The 19,981-nt window shown below is 41.5% G+C and overlaps 1 long non-coding RNA gene across 1 annotated transcript; it reads left to right on the plus strand.

Annotated features, from left to right (window-relative positions):
- The first annotated feature begins 4 nt into the window (after positions 1-4).
- On the plus strand, positions 5-17,955 carry LOC131922809 (uncharacterized). The gene is made up of 4 exons (XR_009382411.1): positions 5-98; positions 1,530-1,721; positions 17,472-17,728; positions 17,893-17,955. It is a non-coding gene; the product is annotated as an uncharacterized LOC131922809 (long non-coding RNA).
- The last annotated feature ends 2,026 nt before the right edge of the window (positions 17,956-19,981 follow it).

Consider the following 19,981-nt stretch of genomic DNA (forward strand, 5'->3'; position numbering starts at 1 on the left):
TTTTTGTTTTGTTTCTACCAGGCTTTAGAACTAGGGAAACTAAAGATAAAAACCAAAATAAGAGCTTTCTGATGCAGCCTGTGGAATATGCAGCAGAGGTATGTGAGGAAACCGTTTGAAGTGTTTTAAGAATTATCAATCTTTGTTGAGACAGCAGTTCTTGGCTGTATGCAATTTTTAAAACTTAGTGAAAACACGTTTGAAATGTGTACATTTTATTGGATCTGAGGCACATTGGCAAATGTGATGCAAATGTTTATTAATGTGGCCACCTAGTTTTCTTAAATATATTACATGGTTTTTTTTACCTACTATCTAAGTATTGCACTGTAGTCCCCACATTCATTGGACAATGCTGGGTCCAGTAGGCAGGGTAAGGAATAAGAATGGAGATTTTCTCACCAAAAATGTAAAGGACAACAAGCTTCAATTTAGTGCTTCATGATGTCATGATGTAGCTTTCCTTACCTAAGGGAGGAATATATTTTTGATGGGGAAAACACACACACACACACACACACACACACACACACACACACACGCACGCACACACACACACACATTTTGAAGGATGGCTGTAGAAGAAAGATAATTCTACCTACTTAGTCATGAGTCTGTACCAGGAAACAAATGAATTTCTTGTGTCTATAAGAAGCAGGACTGGGAATTTCATTTACAGCTGCTGGGAATGGCTAAGCTTTATGAAGTGCTGAGGGAGCCAATTAATGACAGCATCTTGAGTAAAGAGTTTATGGATATGAATAGTTTTCAGGCTTCTTAACAATTGATGCTAGATGCAGCCAGATGGGGTGAATGGAGAAAATTCTCCAATTCATTATTAATTCCACAAAAAGTATATAAAAGAAAAATAGATTGCATCAACATCTATATTTCTATGATTTCTAGAGAAAGGGTGAAACATGACATTTTAATTGCAATAATATTGAATGATTGATTATTCCATAGAGAAAGATGAAGCCAAGCACAAGTGTGTATTACCAAGTCTAGGTCACGATTGTACCAAGAAGATGCACATCAGTGTAAAGTATCCTTGGAAGAACGATTCATTATTAAACAAAACAAAAAACTTCAACATTATTAGTTTGAGATGGATACATGAAATCAGCAAAATATGTTTGTGTGTATCTGTATCTGTCTATCTGTGCATATGTGTAAAAGGGAAAAGGGTGAGTAAAGGAGAGGGAGGGCATGTGAGAGGGAGGAAGGCAGAGAAACAAGTAAAATTGCACTTAATATGTAGCTCCTCCTTCTCCATAACGCCACACTGTAGCTGCCTTCATTGGAGTTTCATTCATAGACCTTGTTGAGAACCAGGCTACCCTTCTCTCATTCTAATGGGGGTAATAGTACTCAATGTGTGTGGGAATTACAATTCTGCAGAAATGTGATGAGGTTGTATGCTTATGTACTGGAGGTGCTTCACGCTGGCTCATCTGGACAAAATGTGCAATTTTTAATCATTTTGATCCAATGTTTGAAAATTGTTGTTGTTAAACCTTCAATTACAGAGACCTCTCATGATGGTATTTTCATAGCTAAGAAGCGTATAACACATTTTGGGTATCTATTCTTCTGTTGATTGACATCAAAGCTGACTCTTGAATTTAACTGCTGCAGATGGTTTGACCATGAGCATAGAGATACAGTTGTCTCTGTGGCACACCGCCTTAGAGTTCTTCATGTATATATTCACACACTAGGTAAGCTATCACTCTGTCTTATGGTAGATCTAACTTTAGGTTTTGGAGGAACCACCATACAGATTTTCAATAGCCATGAAATCAATACTACTCTGACACAGGGGCCACTTGGTCCTAACTCAAGTCCCGTTTGGACACTTTGCTTTGTGCTTTATCCCTTGCATTAGTTTAAGGGAATTTTCAATGTCCTGGTAACACAGCTGAAATAAATGCAGCCAGGAGTACTGATTTTTTTCTTTGACAGTAATTATCTATTTTGTCCATTACTATTCTCTTCTCATTGTGTACCCAAGTTTTTGAATTCTTTGGGTCCTAGTAGTAACTCATATGCAGGATTAGTATTTTTAAAATAAACCTGGATTACTCATCAACCGAGGCATGTAATGAAAAAAGAGATTAATGTGTAATAAAATAACTCAGAACACTGGAGGCAAGAACCGAGTCACATGCATGGGAATATAGCTTGTGTGAGATCTGTCACTGAGGTGATGAAAATGAGAGGAAGATGATTAGTAGAGAGTTCACCAAGTGATGGTATCTCAGCTGTCTCCTGAGAAATGACTTAGCTTTGCACAAACTTTCATGAAATTCCCAGATGCATTATGTAAGGAGGAGACCATACACAAGAACAAACTTTCTAACAGAGAGGCATGAAGCAGAGCTATGTTTAATAATTCCCATTTCCAATCAACATTACAATGGGAAAACCTAAACTTGAGGAAAATTCAGGGAAAGAAGTGGGACTCTGTCATTAAGTCAATGGTGTTCAGCTTCAGAGTACTCTAATGGGAAAGGTCCCAACCCTGAGAGCCTCAACTTGGCCTTCTTATCAGAATGCTGGTGAGAGGAGAGTTGGTCCTTATTTTTCCTCTTCCTTGCCCACTTTTGGTTCTCTCCTACACTACAAAGAGTAGTATGTGTTGCTTATGCCTTTGACATCTTGGACAGTACAGCTTTTCCCCCACCAGAGAGGCATCAACATACAATTGGGTACTATGTTGTTCTCATCTTTGGGAAAGAAAATGGGCAGAAGAGAAGCAGAGTGATGCTCTTCAGTGTATGATGTCAGCCTTTCATGTTTACTATAAAAACCTAGAGAACTTCATGCAAAATACTGTCAGTTACTGAATATGTCAGTCATGAATTAGTGTAAGGCATAATAGGAATAATTTTCCTTGCCTGAGGATGCAACATAGTACTTACATGTCAACTTTCTTAAAAAACAAAAACAAAAACAAAAAAAACCCTTCATTTATGTCTTGTATAGTGTGGCACACACCTTTAATTCCAGTGCTTAGGAGGCAGAGGCAGGTCTATCTCCATGAGTTCAAAGCCAGATTGATCTATGTAGAAAATCTCTTGAGCAGCCAAGGGCTACATTGAGAGACATTATCTTAAAAATAAATAACCTTCACTTATTAAAGTACTGCTTGATAAATGTTGAAGAAAAAAAGAAAAAATGAAGTATGGCTTACAGCTACCATTACAGTCAGTAAACAGCTAAATAAAGTGTACAGAAGCATTGACCAGCTGTAAATTGCACCATGCAGTTCAAGAAGAGAAATTAACACAGGGCTTTATTGTGGGATTTATTAAGGCAACTCCACATAGTTAAAAGTAAGTTTATTTTGGGGTAATTTACAGCCAGTAAAGGGGTTGATTACAGGGTCCGGGAGAGGTGAAGTGCAGTCCAGCAGTGTTCTCTGGAGAACTCTGCTTGGTCTACCATCCAGCATCCAGGATCACAAGGAACCAAGAGAGCCTACATATCCAGATCTCAGGTCTTAAGCACTCCCTTCTCGGCCCTGCCTCAAGGGCAGGTCAGAGGTAGGCATGACAGTTGCCAGAAGCCTCGCTGGGGATGGTACTTTCAGGTCAAAGCTGGAACAGCTACCCACTACAGGGTTTCACAAATTCAGTCTTCTAAAGAGACTCCCCCAGGATTGGGAACAATCACCTTTGATGAAATAAGACTAACAGATCTCTGTGCTGAGCCTCAGGTCACACTGACCCTGAAATATTTGTTCATTTAGTTAAGAAAAGCAAGAGGCCAACATGAGAGGAACTGAACTGGCTTAAACTGGAAAGAGGATCTAAGATGCTCTGGTTCAAACAGATTTTCCAACTGTTCTTTCCAATGTGCAGTGAAAGGATAGCTCTTCCCCACACTAGCTCATACCAGGAGACCATGTGGCTTATAATGCCTCAATTGTTTACACTTTAATGAGGAAAAAGTACCAATTAACCAACTTTACTGTGTCTTTCATTTATTTATTTATTTAAAATTTGTTTTTCATTTATATACCAACCAGTCCCCCCTCTCAGCCCTCCCCCCATCTACTTCTCCAAAAAGTTAAGGCCTCCCATAACGAGTCAACAAAGCTTGGTACATTCAGTTGAGGCTGGACCAACCCCCTCCCCCCCCATGTCAATCTCTGTACAAAGAAAATAGCAGAGAGGGGAGACTCAATGAATGAACTGAAACATGTGAAGATCAACCACATTTTCTGTTAACATTTCATGCACTAATTGTGTCTTGACCATTGAAAGCAAGGAAATCCCACTGTTTAGTTACTATCTGTAGAGAGTTTGGGATTTCCAAGTAAGGGGAAGTTAGACAGGAGCCTGTGCCCAACTTTTAGAATAACAGCATTTACAAGGACTTTGGGATACATTCCAAGAAAATAGAAAACAAAGCTCCACTCACATGAAATATGGCTTTTATCATTTATTTCAGATGGTTTTTACACAGCCTTTTTTTTTTTTTTGCCTATGCTGCTCAGCTTAAAGGGCCTGCTCCACAAATAATCTTCACCTGTTGCTTCCAGATGAGGGTTGACTGATCTTTAGTGTCACTGATCTTCTGACAGTGTAAGGAAGTTGTGAACTCTTCCCTTAGAAAAAGGTATTTTGACCCCAACACCTCATTCAGACATTTTCATGGAGGGAATGCCCATGGTGCAGCCTATGTGTGGGAGATCTTCAGGACCGGGGGACTCTGTCCTTAGCAGTTGTGTGCAGCGGTTCCTGCTATAGCATTACTTGCATGCAGTAGGTACTTACTCAGTGCAGCTTCGGCAAATGCTACTTGATGGAGTCTATGCTTAATATACTTCATGAACTGTAATAGTTACCTTCTTATGAGAAATTGAATCTTCAATACAAAAGATCAAATTCAATTACTTTTTAGGGCTGTGTTTATAGTGAACATTTTCTATAGATTCTGTTATATATGTAGCAGTGTCAACTTTTTGACCAACCTGTGCAGATCTTGTCTTCTGGACCCATGATCTGAGGACCTGAAAAAATGGGGCAGACTACAGTCTAATGCTGTAGACAACTAAAGCGATAAATCCACGGGAGTCTGTTTAAGAAGTATTAGGGAAATTTATTAAGGTGAATTGAGAAAATACATCATGAATACAGACCACGGTAGACAGCTGAAGTCATCCTCTGATCTGACCAGGAGCGAATCCACCTCTCAGGCAGGAGCAGGGAAAAGGGGAATGGGACCCTTCTCCCTCTCCTTTTAAGAGGTCATGTACAGCAGCAGAAAGCATCACCTCCTTTGGGCCCTATAGCCAAAGGTCATTGGCGGAATAAGTACCACTACAGAGAGCCTTGCTTCAGTTTCAGTATACTTTATACATAGAAGTAACAAAAAAGGCTCCCATCTTGCCCAGGACTTCCCTTCTGAAGCACAGGTGAGTGCCCTAGCTTGCCCCAGTCCCCATCCCTGGGCACCAGCCACTCCGGGGAAGACCTGCCCAACTTGGGCCCAGGTTCTGGTCCCCGGGCAGGTGCCCTTCTACCCCAACCGGGAAAAATCCCCTTCTCCAAGACCCCTGGCAGACCCTGCAGTCTCCACGCCCTGCCCCCACGCCCATCTGCCTGAGCCCCAAGCCTCTTCCTGAGACTTAGAGGCCGGCCCCCAGCTCCCATCTTGCCCAGGACTTCCCTTCTGAAGCACAGGTGAGTGCCCTAGCTTGCCCCCGACCCCATCCCTGGGCACCAGCCACTCCGGGGAAGACCTGCCCAACTTGGACCCAGGTTCTGGTCCCCGGGCAGGTGCCCTTCTACCCCAACCGGGAAAGATCCCCTTCTCCAAGACCCCTGGCAGACCCTGCAGTCTCCACGCCCTGCCCCCACGCCCATCTGCCTGAGCCCCAAGCCTCTTCCTGAGACTTAGAGGCCGGCCCCCAGCTCCCATCTTCCCCCGGACTTCCCTTCTGAAGCACAGGTGAGTGCCCTAGCTAGCCCCCCGACCCCATCCCTGGGCACCAGCCACTCCGGGGAAGACCTGCCCAACTTGGCCCCAGGTTCTGGTCCCCGGGCAGGTGCCCTTCTACCACAACCGGGAAGGATCCCCTTCTCCAAGACCCTTGGCAGACCCTGCAGTCTCCACGCCCTGCCCCCACGCCCATCTGCCTGAGCCCCAAGCCTCTTCCTGAGACTTAGAGGCCGGCCCCCAGCTCCCATCTTGCCCAGGACTTCCCTTCTGAAGCACAGGTGAGTGCCCTAGCTTGCCCCAGTCCCCATCCCTGGGCACCAGCCACTCCGGGGAAGACCTGCCCAACTTGGGCCCAGGTTCTGGTCCCCGGGCAGGTGCCCTTCTACCACAACCGGGAAAGATCCCCTTCTCCAAGACCCCTGGCAGACCCTGCAGTCTCCACGCCCTGCCCCCACGCCCATCCGCCTGAGCCCCAAGCCTCTTCCTGAGACTTAGAGGCCAGGCCCCCCAGCTCCCATCTTGCCCAGGACTTCCCTTCTGAAGCACAGGTGAGTGCCCTAGCTTGCCCCAGACCCCATCCCTGGGCACCAGCCACTCAGGGGAAGACCTGCCCAACTTGGGCCCAGGTTCTGGTCCCCGGGCAGGTGCCCTTCTACCCCAACCGGGAAAGATCCCCTTCTCCAAGACCCCTGGCAGACCCTGCAGTCTCCACGCCCTGCCCCCACGCCCATCTGCCTGAGCCCCAAGCCTCTTCCTGAGACTTAGAGGCCGGCCCCCAGCTCCCATCTTGCCCAGGACTTCCCTTCTGAAGCACAGGTGAGTGCCCTAGCTTGCCCCCCGACCCCATCCCTGGGCACCAGCCACTCCGGGGAAGACCTGCCCAACTTGGCCCCAGGTTCTGGTCCCCGGGCAGGTGCCCTTCTACCACAACCGGGAAGGATCCCCTTCTCCAAGACCCTTGGCAGACCCTGCAGTCTCCACGCCCTGCCCCCACGCCCATCTGCCTGAGCCCCAAGCCTCTTCCTGAGACTTAGAGGCCGGCCCCCAGCTCCCATCTTCCCCCGGACTTCCCTTCTGAAGCACAGGTGAGTGCCCTAGCTTGCCCCCGACCCCATCCCTGGGCACCAGCAACTCCAGGGAAGACCTGCCCAACTTGGCCCCAGGTTCTGGTCCCTGGGCAGGTGCCCTTCTAGCCCCACCGGGAAGGATCTCCTTCTCCAAGACCCCTGGCAGACCCTGCAGTCTCCACGCCCTGCCCCCACGCCCATCCGCCTGAGCCCCAAGCCTCTTCTTGAGACTTAGAGGCTGGCCCCCAGCTCCCATCTTGCCGTGGATTTCCCATCTGGAGGAGAGAGAGAGAGAGAGAGAGAGAGAGAGAGAGAGAGAGAGAGAGAGAGAGGAGAGCACCCATCCTCCCCCGGACTTCCCTTCTGAACAAGAGCTTCCATCCTGTCCCGGACTTCCAATTTGGACAAGAGAGCTCCCATCTGGACAAGAGAGAGAGACTTCCTGAATCTGTCAGCTCTGAACCAAGTGTGCGAATAAGGCCAGGAACGAACCACAAGGAGATGGGCAGACGTCAAGGCAGAAACACATACAACAAAATGAATAGTAATACACCATCACCAGGCCCTAGCCCTCCTCCAACACCTAGACCTGAACATCAGAAATTGGAAGAAGCAGAAGAAAATAGCCTTATGAATGTCATCATGAAGAAGCTAGAGGCTCGTGTAGAGGAAAAGACAAAAAAATGTGAAGAACGCTGTAAACAACTAGAGGAAAGGGCAAACAAATTAGAAGAAATCAATAAAGTCCTGGAAGAGAACAATAAAATACTGAAAGAAAATCAAGAAAAATCAATGAAACAAATGAAGGAAACAGTCCAAGACCTGAAAAGGGAAATAGAAAAAATGAAGAAGACACAAACAGAGGGAATGCTGGAAATAGAAAATCTGAGAAAACGATTGGGAACTTCAGATGCAAGTATAATCAACAGAATGCAAGAGATGGAAGAGAGGATCTCTAGCGTTGAAGATACAATAGAAGAAATGGATTCATCAGTCAAAGAAAACACTAAAGTCAACAAAGTCATGAACCAAAATGTCCAAGAAATTTGGGACACCATGAAAAGACCAAACCTACGAATAATAGGGGTAGAAGAAGGAGAAGAATACCAACTCAAGGGCACAGAAAATATATTCAACAAGATCATAGAAGAAAACTTTCCCAACTTAAAGAAGGAAATGCCTATGAAGATACAGGAAGCCTATAGAACACCAAACAGACTAGACCCCCAAAAAAAGTCCCCTCGCCACATAATAATTAAACAATTAAACGTACAGAATAAAGAAAGAATATTAAGAGCAGCAAAGGAAAAAGGCCAAGTGACATATAAAGGCAAACCTATCAGAATAACACCCGATTTCTCAATGGAGACTTTGAAAGCCAGAAGGTCCTGGACAGATGTAATGCAGACATTAAGAGACCATGGATGTCAGCCTAGACTAATATACCCAGCAAAACTTTCAATCGTCATAGATGGAGTGAACAAGACATTCCATGACAAAGCCAGATTTAAACAATATTTATCCACAAACCCAGCCCTACAGAAAGCACTAGAAGGAAAATTCCAACCTAAGGAAGTCAGATACAACCTCGAAAACACAGGCAATAGATAAAGCCACAGCAGTAGACCCCAACGAAGAAAAGTACACACACATCACCACCAAAAAATAACAGGAATGAACAATCACTGGACATTAATATCCCTCAATATCAATGGACTTAATTCACCTATAAAAAGACATAGGCTTACAGAATGGATACGAAAGCAGGACCCATCTTTCTGCTGCATACAAGAAACACATCTCAAATTCAAAGATAGACACTACCTAAAAATAAAAGGCTGGGAAAAGACTTTCCAATCAAACGGTCTTAAGAAACAAGCGGGTGTAGCCATCCTGATATCCAGCAAAATAGACTTCAAACTAAAATCAATCAAAAGAGATCAAGAAGGGCATTACATACTCATCACAGGAAAGATCCACCAAGATGAAGTCTCAATTCTGAACATTTATGCCCCAAACACAAGGGCACCCACATATGTAAAAGAAACATTATTAAAGCTTAAATCACATATAAAACCCCACACATTAATAGTGGGAGACCTCAACACCCCACTTTCACCACTGGACAGATCCCCCAAATCGAAACTTAACAGAGAAATAAAGGACTTAATTGATGTCATGACTCAAATGGACTTAATCGACATCTACAGAACATTCCATCCTAACAAAAAAGAATATACCTTCTTCTCAGCACCCCATGGAACCTTCTCTAAAATCGACCACATACTTGGTCACAAAGCAAATCTAAACAGATACAAAACAATTAGAATAACCTCCTGTGTTCTATCAGACCACCATGGTCTAAAGTTGGATTTCAACAACAACAAAAACTACAGAAAACCTACAATCTCATGGAAACTGAACAATACCCACCTGAATCACCAATGGGTTAAGGAAGAAATAAAGAAAGAAATTAAAGACTTCCTAGAGATCAACGAAAATGAAGACACCACATATCCAAACCTATGGGACACTATGAAAGCAGTACTAAGAGGGAAATTCATAGCACTAAACGCCCACATAAATAAGCTGGAGAAATCTCACACTAGTGACTTAACAGCACACCTGAAAGTTCTAGAACAGGAAGAAGCAAAGTCTCCCAGGAAAAATAGATGCCAGGAAATTATCAAAGTGAGAGCTGAAATCAATAAAATAGAAACAAAGAGAACAATACAAAAAATTAATGAAACAAAGAGTTGGTTCTTTGAGAAAATCAACAAGATAGACAAGCCCTTATCCAAACTAACCAAAAGACAGAGAGAGAGCATCCAAATCAACAAAATCAGAAATGAAAAGGGGGACATAACAACAGACATTGAGGAAATCCAGAGAATCATCAGGTCATACTTCAAAAACCTCTATTCCACAAAACTGGAAAACCTAAAAGAAATGGATAATTTTCTGGATAGGTACCACATACCTAAATTAAATCAAGACCAGATAAACTATTTAAATAGTCCAATAACCCCTAACGAAATAGAAACAGTCATTAAAAGTCTCCCAACCAAAAAAAGCCCAGGACCAGATGGTTTCAGTGCAGAATTCTACCAGATCTTCAAAGAAGAGTTAATACCAATACTCTCTAAATTGTTCCATACAATAGAAACAGAAGGAACATTACCAAACTCCTTCTATGAGGCTACAATTACCCTGATTCCCAAACCAAACAAGGATACAACAAAGAAAGAGAACTACAGACCGATCTCCCTCATGAACATTGATGCAAAAATACTCAATAAAATACTGGCAAACAGACTCCAAGACCACATCAAAACAATTATCCACCATGATCAAGTAGGATTCATTCCAGGGATGCAAGGATGGTTCAACATACGAAAGTCTGTCAATGTGATACACCATATAAACAAACTCAAAGAAAAAAACCACATGATCATCTCACTAGATGCTGAAAAGGCATTTGACAAAATCCAACACCCCTTCATGATAAAGGTCTTGGAGCGATCAGGAATACAGGGAACATACCTAAACATAATAAAGGCAATTTACAGCAAGCCAACAGCCAACATCAAATTAAATGGAGAGAAACTCAAAGCAATTCCACTAAAATCAGGAACGAGGCAAGGCTGTCCGCTCTCCCCATACTTATTCAATATAGTACTTGAAGTTCTAGCCAGAGCAATAAGACAACATAAGGAGATTAAGGGGATACAAATTGGAAAGGAAGAAGTCAAGCTTTCCCTATTTGCAGATGACATGATAGTATACTTGAGCAACCCCAAAGATTCCACCAAGGAACTGATACAGCTTATAAACACCTTCAGCAACATAGCAGGATACAAGATCAACTCCAAAAAATCAGTAGCCCTCCTATATACAATGGACAAAAAAGCAGAGAAGGAAATCAGAGATACATCACCCTTTACTATAGCCACAAATGACATAAAATACCTTGGGGTAATACTAACCAAGCAAGTGAAGGACCTATATGACAAGAACTTTAAGTCCCTGAAAAAAGAAATTGAAGAAGATGTCAGAAAATGGAAAGATCTCCCATGCTCATGGATAGGCAGAACTAACATAGTAAAAATGGCAATCTTACCAAAAGCAATCTACAGATTCAATGCAATCCCCATCAAAATACCAACACAATTCTTCACAGACCTGGAAAGAATAATACTCAACTTCATATGGAAAAACAAAAAACCCAGGATAGCCAAAAGAATCCTGTACAATAAAACAACCTCTGGAGGCATCACGATCCCTGACTTCAAGCTGTACTATAGAGCTACAGTAATAAAAACAGCTTGGTACTGGCATAAAAACCGACATGTGGACCAATGGAATCGAATTGAAGACCCTGATATTAATCCGCACACCTATGAACAAATAATTTTTGACAAAGAAGCCAAAAGTGCACAATGGAAAAAAGAAAGCATCTTCAACAAATGGTGCTGGCAAAACTGGATATCAACATGTAGAAGGCTGCAAATAGATCCATATCTATCACCGTGCACAAAACTTAAGTCCAAGTGGATCAAGGACCTCAACATAAATCCAGCTACTCTGAACCTGCTAGAAGAGAAAGTAGGAAGTAGTCTTGAACACATTGGCATAGGAGACCACTTTCTAAATAGAACACCAGTAGCACAGACACTGAGAGAAACAATCAATCAATGGGACCTCTTGAAACTGAGAAGCTTTTGTAGGGCAAAGGATACGGTCAACAAAGCAAAGCGACAGCCTACAGAATGGGAAAAGATCTTCACCAATCCCACATCTGACAGAGGACTGATATCCAGAATATATAAGGAACTCAAGAAATTAGACATCAAAATGCCCAACAGTCCAATTAAGAAATGGGCTATAGAACTAAACAGAGAATTCTCAACAGAGGAAACTCAAATGGCTGAAAGACATTTAAGGAATTGCTCAACATCCCTAATCATCAGGGAAATGCAAATCAAAACAACTCTGAGATACCACCTTACGCCTGTCAGAATGGCTAAGATCAAAAACACTGAAGACACCTTATGCTGGAGAGGATGTGGAGCTAGGGGAACTCTCCTCCACTGCTGGTGGGAATGCAAGCTTGTACAACCACTTTGGAAATCAATATGGCGATTTCTTAGAAAATTGGGAATCCATCTCCCCCAAGATCCAGCTATACCACTCTTGGGCATATACCCAAGGAATGCTCAACCACACCACAAGAGCACTTGTTCAGCTATGTTCATATCAGCGTTGTTTGTAATAGCCAGAACATGGAAACAACCTAGATGCCCTTCAACTGAAGAATGGATAAACAAAATGTGGTACATATACACAATGGAATACTACTCAGCAGAGAAAAACAATGACATCATGAGGTTTGCAGACAAATGGATGGATCTAGAAAAAATCATCCTGAGTGAGGTATCCCAGACTCAGAAAGACAAACATGGTATGTACTCACTCATAACAGGATACTAGATGTGGAACAAGGATGACTGGACTGCTACTCACATCACCAGGCAGGCTACCTGGAAAACAGGACCCCAAGAAAGACACAGGGATCGCCCAACGACAGAGAAATGGAATGAGATCTACATGAACAGCCTGGACAGGAGTGGGGGTAGTGAAGGGCGAGGGTCGAGGGAAAGAGAGCTTGGGTGAGTGGGAGATCCCAGCTGGATCAAAAACAGAGAGGGAGAACAAGGAATAGGAGACCATGGTAAATGAAGACCACATGAGAATAGGAAGAAACAAAGTGCTAGAGAGGCCCACAGAAATCCACAAAGATACCCCCACAACAGACTGCTGGCAATGGTCGAGAGACAATCCGAACTGACCTACTCTGGTGATGGGATGGCCAAACACCCTAATTGTCGTGCTAGAAACCTCATCCAACTACTGATGGATCTGGAGGCAGAGATCCATGACTAGGCCCCAGGTGGATCTCTGGGAGTCCAATTAGCGAGAATGAGGAGGGTTTATATGAGAGAGAATTGTTGAGACCAAGGTCGGATAAAGCACAGAGACAAATAGCCAAACAAACGGAAACACATGAAATATGAACCAATGGCTGAGGGGTCACCAACTGGATCAGGCCCTCTGAGTGGGTGAGACAGTTGATTGGCCTGATCTGTTTGGGAGGCATCCAGGCAGTGGGACCGGGTCCTGTGCTCATTGCATGAGTTGGCTGTTTGAAACCTGGGGCCTATGCAGGGTCCCTTGGCTCAGCATGGGAGGAGGGGACTGGACCTACCTGGACTGAGTCCACCAGGTTGATCTCAGTCTGTGGGGAAGGCTTTGCCCTGGAGGAGATTGGAATGGGGGGCGCGCTGGGGGGAAGGTGAGGGGGGCGGGAGGGGGGAGAACAAGGGAATCTGTGGCTGATATGTAGAACTGAATTGTATTGCAAAATAAAAATTAAAAAAATAAATAAATAAATAAATAAATAAATAAAAAAAAGAAGTAAAGATACTAGTTGTAAATGTAAGTTTTAAATAAGAATATAAGAAGTAAATAAGTAAAGATGCTAGTAGTAAATAAAAGTTTAAATAAGAATATAAGAAGTAAATATAAGTTTAAATAAGAAGTATATTTGCTGAAGTAGTCTTACAGTTTCCTTATAGAGTTTCCTTAAGGATATAAGTAAATAAGAAGTATATGTTATATGTGAGTTTGTAAAAAAGTGTAAATGTTGAATGTGAGTCTAAATGCTTTGCACGATATGTTATGTGAGTTTGTAAAAAAGTGTAAATGTTAGTGTGAGTCTATGCTTAATTGTATACGGTGAAAAAAACCTGAGACACAGAAGATAGTGTCATAGTAGACTGCAAAGCAGGCAGTATGAGTGGGTTTCAAAAATCCAGAAGCGGCTAAGAAGCTAAGAATGGGAGACGTCAGAACCAGCACAAGACATCTGCAACTGAGATCCATGCAAAATCAAAGCAACACAGAAAAACCTGAGCTAACATTAAAAATGGCATGGTTTAGAATACTATAACGAAAAAAAGATCTGTCTGTGAGAACAAAAGTTGCAGAGACGCTTGTTTGAACTAAAATTGTTAACTGCAAAATGTTTTGGTTGTAATACATCTCTTCAAATTTGGAAGTCTAGTACCAGAATTTACTTTTTTGAACTTTTTAAACTTTAAAAAATGAGATAAAACTACAAAAAGATTTTTGTTATGGATTTCTTCATATTTGGAAGGCTCGTACCAGAATTTATTATTTGAATTTTGGGACTTAAGAAATGAAATGAACAATAGTGATTTTATTGCAATGGGACAATTTTGAGTTTACTTATAGTAATGACCTGGGAACTGTTTTCTAGAATTATTTATGTTAAAAATGGAACTGTTTAAATGAAGAAATTTATTATTTCTACCTACAGTCAAGATGCAATTTTGTGTATGCACATGTTTTATTAACTGGTGATTCATGAACTATTTTATGGGACTGTTTATGTAAAAATTGAATTACATATGGAACTGGTTTTGTGTTACAAATTGGAACTGTTTAAATGGAAAAGTTTGGGTTTTCTAACTAGGCTTGAGATTTTGCTTAAAAAAATTAAAGAAAAGGGAGAAGTAAAAAAAAAAAAAAAATCAAAGTCAACACGAGACTATATAGGATCCAGACTCCCTGTGTATTTTCCATCATTGTGTGGCTTTTTCTTTTATATTACTTTTGCTCTCTCTCTTAAAAGACTTTATTATTTTTAAACTATTTCTTTCCATGACTATCTATGTCCTTTTTTCTTAAGCCTGCCCACATTGTTTAACCCACTGTAACCTGTTTAGAAGTTTTTCTGTCTGGACCTCTTTTACTGTGTGTCTTTTTAGTCATTTTTGACCACGTGAGCTTTTAAACTACGAAGCAGCATGGTTAGGACCTCTACTGTGGCTTTGGCGGCTAGCTCCGACTGCTTCTTGGGTCTTGCAGATGCAAGCCTAAAGCTTGTGGGCCAGTTGGAGGTATGTGACCAGGAACTGCATTCCACCTTCCAGCTGTTGAAGCCAGTGCCAACACTGCCACAAGCATTTTTTACTTAGCTTGCTGTTTCTATTTAGCACTGCCAGCTGAACAGCAGTGCCTCTTACAGGAGCCATGTCCTTTTTCTTTTTTTTTTTTTTTCATCTTTTTCAGACCCTACATGATAATTCAAGCCTCATGTTGGTATGCCAAAATGTAGTTGTTGGTGGTTTTTTTTTAACTCTTTGGGAGCCTGCCACCCAGCTCCCAAATATATACATGGAGACCGATTCTTACTTATGAAATTGTGTCCTCTTGCTTGGATGGCAAACATTTTACCAAGAGAACTCATCTTTACAGTAATGCAGTAATCATGTATGAAGTTCTCAAAAAACTTAATAAACAGTACTTCAGCTGAGAAGCTGGGAGAGGTCAATACAGAAATAGAATAAGGAACAATCATCATTCCTTGTAACATTCTAAGTCTTAGCCTTATGCCAAAAGACAAAAAAGCTTCTCTTTACTGAAAATGGAGACCATCACAGAAAACCACAAGTGAACACAATGCAGAGATCAGTAGATTGTGGGGAGCCTAGCCCCAATGGACACATCATAGGTCCTGCATCTCTGACTCAGAGAACATTGAGTAAGAGAGGGAGGAAGGATTGTAAGAGACAGAGTACCAGGATGTATGCTGTGAAGCATTCCCTCCCAGAAATAAAAACAAGACAATGACACTATCAACAGACATTCAAACATGGAAGGGGAAATTTTTCACAGGGTGCTACATGCAGACAAAGAACTACAAGCAACTAATGACTGATAAAGGTTGGAGAATTAGCCTCTTCTAGGTTTTTGAGAACTTCATACATGATTATTGTATTCACATCATTTCCTTCCCTAATTGTATTTATACCATGGTCCCCTAATTGGTTACACAAAATAAAGTGGTCAGCCCTGAAACCATATACACACAACTAACAAAATGGACTCATCAAGTTATATTTATGTATTTTTACATATGCATACATACAACAATAATAATCAAAGAAAAAGAGGCTATCTATTTGAGAGTAGGGGACATAGAGGGGGTTGGAGGAAGAGTACTTGGGAACAGCCAGAGGGAGGAAAGGGAAGGAAGGAAGTGATGTTATTCTATTTTAATTAAAATATATAAAAATAAATAAAATATTAAAAATTAAATTTAAAAAAAAAAAAAAAAAAAAAGAAGTAACAAAAAAAGCAATGATCCAAGGACAGCTGTTTGAGTTCAGCAAAGCATGATCAGAAAATAAATGTAAATAAATGTCAATAACCTCATACTAAATATTAATAGAGTTACCCTTTCCCAGAACTTTCTCAGGTCAGATCAATTTAAACACAATTGCCTGGAATATACTATAGATTATATCTAGGAAAGCAGGAAAGCAAGGCAGAAGGCCATATCCAGATTCAGGTAAACTGAGGACGGCACTCCACACATCCTTTCACCAGATTGGGTTCAATAGCTATGCTCTGACATCCAGCAAGAATAGACATGTCTTGTAAATTGAATGTAAATGTTTAACACAGGAGACATGAAATCACACCCATGACCAATCCAGTGAACAAAATGCACCTGAGGTAAAAGGCCCTCTGCCTCTTTTCCTGGAGACTCTCTCCCAGTTCCTCAAGGCATTGTTCACCATGGGTCATTCTTTTGACTGTTTTTGGACACAGTAGTAATGTTTAAGAACATATTCTGGCATCAAATGGTGAAACTAAATTCATTTAGCAAAGTGAGAAAAATATTTAGCAAATATATTTTTTATGTTAATTAAACAAGTAAAAGCACAAAATTGTAGCTAAATATTTGGCACAGTGTGATTAACATTTAGTTGTAATTATTGTAAGAATGAATTTGTTACATAAGTTTTACTTTCTCATGTCCATGTTTAATAAAGCAACCATCTAGAAAATTATGGGAACTGACAATTTACTTTTCAGCTGAAAAATAAGTGTGTGTGTGTGTGTGTGTGTGTGTGTGTGTGTGTGTGTGTGTGTGTGTGTCGTTCATAGAACTCCTATTGAGAAGACCAAACCTCCTTTGGATTAGGAACTGAGAGAAGTGGTAATTTAATCACTCAGATTAATTTGAAGTTGATGTGAAATAACTGAAAAACTATTGATTGTAGATTCAGAATGGCTGTCATTGATCTCCTGACGAATCAGTCTGCCTCGAATCTTTGGCATTAGCACTGCTAGTTCATTTCCTCAGAAAACTGTGACATTTTTCTTTTCTTTTTAATGAAACAATTGAGAGAATACAGTGACTAAGCATTGCTGGGCTTGGCAGGGTCACTGTTTCAGGGCCTCTTTCCTGGCCCTTCCTAGTTTCCTCCTAAAGCCATTCCATGCAAATGAGAGAATTGGGGGTGTCAGCTGTGGCAATGAAGCTTGGTGATAGATCTCCTCCATGTCTGCTTCTCCTAGTGATGCAAGAGAGGGCATTCAGAGTCTCATGGGCCGTGGACATGAGGATACTATGGCTGACCAGGAAGCGAACAGATGGGGCCACAGTGGCAAGGACCCCAATCACTACAGACCTGCAGGACTGCCTGACAAATACTGAGCATCCTCCTTACTGCCTCAGGAGGCTGTGCTGCGGGCTCTGGGGTCAGGACATGGGGTTCTTCACTTTTGTGTCTACTGTGGGTGTGGAGGACATACAGTGCACAAATAATAAATTTGTAAGAGATGAAGTTTCCTGTCATTGTGTTTTAGTGGGTGGAGCTGTTTGGTATAAAGGGTCAATACTAAACACAGTGGGGAATAGAATATTTAGGCTTAGGACTGATGTTCTCAGAAGTTACATAGAGAGATAGCTCTGATGACTGCCCCATTCCCCATTTAGGCTCAGGTTCCTGCTTTGCAGAAGAAACTGCCAGATATTCTACAGGACACAGAGAGAAGCAACTAAGAAACTGTAGGCCTATAGGCTGAAGAAAGATGCCCAACATTTCAGAGGAACTTTGAATGACTATACAGGCAAGCAGCTGTCTCTGTCATTTCCAGAATTTTTAGAAGTTGCTTAAAATGGTACTTCCTATTTACTTAGGTAATATTATATCTTTCTGAGGTCTTTGATGTAGTTGAAGACTAAATAGTTATAATTTTCCTTGGCTATGATAAAAGATAAATTGGATATGAAACTTTAGACTCACAAACATAGGATAGATGATAGAATATTTTCTTTAATTTTGCCAAATACAAATAGACTAGATATTGTAACTGTAATTCTTGCTTGATAACAGTTCTATTATATGTAATTTTACTATGTTAACATTAAAATGTTTCTTTTTGATTACACAGAGAAGGGGAAATGCTGTGAGATATTACTTTTGTACACTGGTTTAATAAAATGCAGATTGGTCAATAGCAAGGCAGAAAGTATAGCTGGGGCAAGCAGATGAGGAGAATTCTGGGAGAAGAAAGGGTTGAGTCAGGAGTCACCAGCCAGACACAGAGGAAGCAAGATGAGAAGGCAGAACTGAGAAAAGGTACCAAGCCACATGGCAAAACAAAACTAAAAGAATTATGGGTTGATTTAAGTGTAAGAGCTTGTCAGTAATAAGTCTGAGCTAATGGTCATAGAGTTGATAATTAATATGTCTCTGTGTATTTATTTCAGTCTGAGTGGCTGCAGACCAGGTGGGACACAGGGAAGCCCCCAACTACACCCGGAGAAAACTAAATTTTCACTTGCAAGTAGTTATCAACTGGAAATAGCTTCTGGGTTATGGATAGGGTTATGTGTCCAAATTTCTTTTCAGGTCTAGGACCCAATTTGGTGTAGACTCATGCAGGCCCTGTGCATGCTGCCACAGTCCTTGTGAAATTCAATTGTACGTCAATCTTCTTGATTTAGAGAACCTGTACTCTTGGTTTTCTCCATCTATTCTGGGTCCCACACTCTATCTGCCTCCTCTTTCAAAACACCCCCTGAGGCCTGAGGGGAAGGATTTGATAGAGACATCTGTTCTAAGCTAAGCAATCTAAATTCTTTCACTCTCTGCATAGTGTCTGACTGTAGGTCTCTGCACCTTAACCTATTATCCACTGGAGAAAGTCCTCTTGATGACTGAGCAGTTAACTATGAGTATGTCATAGATATGCCGTAGATATATTTGAGTATGCCATACTCTGAGTATGTGGAATATCATTAGGCGGTTTTTCTTCTTATGTTTTGTTTCATTTGGAAAGGTGTTATTTGGTTTCATACTAGATCCCTGACCTATCTAGTCACAGGTTCTTGCTTATCCAACCAGAGTCCAGTATATGTTCTATATCATGGTGTGGGCCTTAAGTCCAATAAGATATTGGTTGTTTACTCCCAAAAGATTTGTAGCACCATTGCACTAAGTATATTTTGTTGGCACAACACCATTGTAGATCAAGGGGTTCATGGCTGTGTTACTGTTTATGTTTCTCCTTCGGTAGAGTCCCTCCTTGTACCAAAGATGCTAGACTATAGGTGTGAAGGCTGTATGTAGGCACTAGTTTGACTTCTCTGTGTTCATGTTCAATGAGTTGTTGGTGTTCTATTCAACAGTTGATGTCTTGCTGTCATTTTGTAGATAACAACCTATAGTCTTGGCAATAACCTCAGTTATTTGGAGATTCACAAAAACCCCTTTGGCCAGCAGCTCAATTAGATGTAACCCAATCCTGCTAATGAATGCTTCATTTGGTGACTAGAGATATCCTGTTGGAGCTCTGTCTCCCCAGTATTTGGTGATTTCATGTACATCATCTGCATATATGTATATATTTTAGGAATCTTTTTCTCTGTCAGATTTCTGTACTACCCATTCAGATGGCTCTTAGTTTTAGCTGTCTCTCCATGTATTTCCTTCCTTGTCTTCTTCCCTTCTCCTCTCCATGATCCTCCACTTCCAGCTCCCCCTTATCTATCCATAATTGTTCTATTTTCCTTTCCTAGA

Source organism: Peromyscus eremicus, chromosome 1 (genome assembly GCF_949786415.1).
Source record: "Peromyscus eremicus chromosome 1, PerEre_H2_v1, whole genome shotgun sequence".
Classification (NCBI taxonomy): Eukaryota; Metazoa; Chordata; class Mammalia; order Rodentia; family Cricetidae; genus Peromyscus; species Peromyscus eremicus.